The sequence below is a fragment of the Mesocricetus auratus genome, unplaced genomic scaffold (genome assembly GCF_017639785.1).
Source record: "Mesocricetus auratus isolate SY011 unplaced genomic scaffold, BCM_Maur_2.0 Super-Scaffold_100028, whole genome shotgun sequence".
In the NCBI taxonomy this organism is placed as follows: Eukaryota; Metazoa; Chordata; class Mammalia; order Rodentia; family Cricetidae; genus Mesocricetus; species Mesocricetus auratus.
The window spans coordinates 21967425-21971519 of NW_024429209.1; the positions used below are offsets into that span (position 1 = coordinate 21967425).

The 4095-nt window shown below is 49.6% G+C and overlaps 1 long non-coding RNA gene across 1 annotated transcript; it reads left to right on the forward strand.

The window, feature by feature from the left end:
- Window positions 1-2033: 2033 nt before the first annotated feature.
- LOC121134431 lies at window positions 2034-2983 on the forward strand. The gene is made up of 2 exons (XR_005871510.1): window positions 2034-2566; window positions 2751-2983. It is a non-coding gene; the product is annotated as an uncharacterized LOC121134431 (long non-coding RNA).
- Window positions 2984-4095: the final 1112 nt, after the last annotated feature.

Genomic DNA, 4095 nt, shown 5'->3' on the forward strand with positions numbered 1-4095 from the left:
CTTGACAGTGTACGCAGTCTGCAATGTTCTCCAGTGCCTAGTGTTACCTCGCTGAAAGCCGTACCTGGGGCTGCAGAATAGACATGGTCTATGACCATTGGCCACTGCTCTGCATCCTGAGACACAGGCCTAGGCTCCCATGGTTCTGCATGATGGTCCGATCCAGTTGGTGCCAACACTGGCTGGTGAACCCTGGGCTGTGTGATAGAACCTGAACCCACAAAGCAACAAGGTGTGGGGATGCCTGTCTGCATGCTCATAGAGGAGACACTGAGAGCCAGCTGTCTATCAACCAGTTGTAAGGAGTCACAACACAGCGCGGCTGGTGTCAGCCTCTTGAATGTCCGTACTGACAGAAACTGACTTCCTGGTCTGGGTGTCCCCCTGGTCTATTAGTCTGTTATGGGGGACCCAGATAACTAGGGTAGAAACCATGCTCCCATTACAAGAATGAGCCTGAGGGAGGCATGCTGGGTAACGGGCACACAGCTCAGCTGCCTTCATGTCTCTGCCCATAGCCAGCAAACTCTGGACACATAACTCAGACCACTGCCCCACTGGTGACTGCCAATGCCTGAGCCCAGGTGAGTAAGTAGCCCGATGGAGTCCAGCCCAAATTGCTCACATGTAGGGTCCAGAGCCAAGTCGATGGTTTCCACGCCATGTTTTAACACAGGGAGAGATTCATCTGCAGTACGTGAGAACTGATACAGGGGCGGCAGGTGGGGTTTTCAGTCATGACCTCTGTCCACTGAGCAAGCACTCGTGTGACACATGCTGGGGTTGGTCTGATCCATAGGTTGTAGGAGGCAGGGGATTTGTCTGCACTGAGTCAGTCATATCTGCAGGGACCAGGCCAAGAACGTGAAATGACACCAAGAACCTTTTAGTGTGAGCTTTATTTTCGATCTTTGCACAAAGACACAGCTCTGGATGCTAGCCACAGACATGAAGTGTTTGGTGACAGCGGACACACAACCTAGTGATAGAGATGACGTAGAGAACAGTAGAAACCGCCAGGACCTGGAGTTGAGTGTTGAGTGATGGCTGCTATCCTGTTCTGGTCCATTTCCTGATCAGCATGTGGGCCTGGACAGAAGCAAGAAGTCTAGAGTTACAGCTGACAGTAGTGGCCCACGCCTTTAATCCCAGCAACTAGGGGGCCGAGGTAGTCAGATCTCTGTGAGTTGGAGTCCAGCCTGCTCTACATAGTGAGTTCCAGGACAGGCAGAACTACATAGTGAGACCCTGTCTTGAAAAAGCCAGCCCCCCAAAAAATAAAGTCTAGAGTTTTATGCTTTTACTTGCTTATTTTCTTTCATCTAATGTATCCTGGGCTGGCTTTGACCTTAATATGGAGCCAAGGAAGTAGCTACCTCACAGTGTCCTGAAGGCCCTGTGGGAACCCATCTGGAACTGTCAGCGCTGCTGGGTCATTAAGAGACTCCTGCAGGTGTGAGCAGTCCCAGCTTCTCTGACAGGCATAAGTTCTGACTGGACTGAAGAGTCAGGCTAGTTTGTGTGTGTGTGTGTGTGTGTGTGTGTGTGTGCGTGTGCGTGTTTGTTTGTTTGTTTGTTTTTATCATTACCACGAAGTAGCATAGACTGGTTCTGAACCTTTGATCCTTCTACCTCTACATCCCCGAAAACACAGATGTTCACTACCACACGTGGGATCCAACCCAGGGCTTCCTGCACACCGGGGAGAACTTTCAGAATGGTGCCTTATCCTATATCCCCAGCCTCAAAAGTGTTTCTTATGGGGCCTCCACAGGGAGCAGCTCAGACTGCCACAGGGGCCGAGGGCTGAGGAGCACACAAAGAGTCTAGCAGTTTTTAAAGCCCCTTTGCCAGCACGAGGCAGATACTGCCCTCGGGAGTCATTCTTCACTGTTGAATTGGCCATTTCCAGCAGCCTTGATGATGGCGTAATGAAGAAGTAAAGCCTGTGGCCCACAGCACACCACGGGTGGGGTACGCAGAGCATCTTAGTACACACCTTGAGATGCTGTGTTCTGTCTGCAGGTGAAAGCACATGGCCCTCATTTGCGGCTTCTCTTGGGGACCGCATTTATCTTTTCCCGGCTGCCCTGATGGGAAGACTTTCCCTAGAAGGAGATCTATGCCAGAGTCAAGCATTCTGAAGGAAAGGCTGCTGTCCCCCCGGGGAAGTGACAACTCCCGGAGCGTTGCATTGACACACACACACACACGCACATACACATACACATACATGCACACACACGTACGCACACACGTGCACGTACACGTACACACACATGCACACACACTCACACACACACACTCACACGGTCAGATGTGACTCTGTCTCATATGAAGAAAGAAGTTACGGGTTATCGAGCACTTGTCTTTCCTCCGTGTGCAGAGTTGGGAGCGGTGGTGAGGACAAGAAGTTCCTGTCTGGGCTCCTTGCGTCCCAGTGGGTGAGGCTTTGTCCCTGGCTTTTTTTTCCAACTTGTGTGTGAAGAGGAGGAAGAGAGACTCCTTCGTCAGCCACACAGTCTTGCTGTCACATACCTTGTGTGTTGTTGGCTCGAAATTAGAGGTGAGACTGTTGGGGTGGGGGTGGGGGCGGCTTGTGATGGGATAAAGAGGCAAAGAAAGGAAGATAATGGGAGGAGGGTGGCAACGTTATGTCCCCAAGCGTCTCAGCAGACTGCTTCTTCACTGGGTGGGGGGGAAATTCTGCTGGCTTCCTTCTCCTTGTTCCCCTTTCTGGTTTCTCCTAGAACTCCAAACTCGGATGTCTTCATTCTCCAACAGAAGAGGGGTCAGGTCGGGGTGCAGGAGCAGGAAGGAGCTCTTTGAACTGACAACAGGATGCACAGCCCTTCGTAGTGGCCCAAGCTACAGGAGCAAGACTTTGTTCAGATCGAATTTGATCTGGTGCGATTGTTTAAATGCCACCGCCATGGTCAAAGCGGTCTCCGTTTGGCTAATAAATCACACGCATTGCCCTGCATGCCTGCTGAACTCATCACCCACCTGGAGAGGCCCCAAACGGCGGGGATATAACAGAAGCCAGATGAGAGTTTGAATTTCCTAACAGCCCTGCTAAAGCTAAGAGGCGATATTAATTTTGATACTGCAGTTTGCAAACTGAATATACGCACAACACCGTCACTTCAATTGCACCCAGAAACATAAAAGGAGTGCACCACTCCAAGTTCAAGGTTGACATAGACAGCGGGTGTGGGGAAAACAGCCCTGACCCTGACCAATGTTTCCTCCGTCCCGTTTTATAAATGTCAACATATTAGTGCCCTGCGTCACTGCAGAGAGACACTGTAGAACTCTACTCCCTGAACGCAGAGGCACAAAAATCTCCTGCATTGACCTTGAGTGTTTTGTGGAATGTTGATATGGAAATATGCAGACGCGCTGCTTTGTCAAGGTGATAATTTATAATTTCAAGCAAGGATCATGTGATAGCCTAGGCACAAATCCTAATCATCCACTACTCAACTTCAACACTTACCATTCGTTCTTGATGGCTGTTTCTCAGAACCTCTGCCCACCTCCCCCAAGTATTTTAGAGTTTACACATTTCTCTATAAAACATTTTATCTTTTCACATCTTTTCCTTCTCCTTCCCTCCCTCCCTCCCTCCCTCCCTCCCTCCCTCCCTCCCTCCCTCCCTCCCTCCCTCCCTCCTTCCTTCCTATCTTTTTTGAGACAGGTCTCATTATACAGCTCTGACTGTCCAGGAAATCGCCATAGACCAGGCTGTCCTCCAACTCACAGATTAAAGGAGTATGCTACCTCATTGACACTAAAATTCTCATCTTGAAAGACAACCACAACAGGATAAACCAACCTTCAAAAAGGGGGGTAAAAGCATAGTAAAATTCTTCCCTGATTTTACCAGTTTGATTCTCCATGGCTTACATAAGTTTTTTCTTGAACATGTAATTTATTCAAATTAGAGTTCAAGTAAGGGTCATGCTTCGCAGCCACTCACCATCTGTCTGTCTATAAGTCTTATCTTGTAGGTTACTGGTTCTGTGGTGTTTCCTGCCATCCGGACTGTGATGCCCAAACCCCCGGGGAGTTATTTCCTAAGTGTCCTGTCGT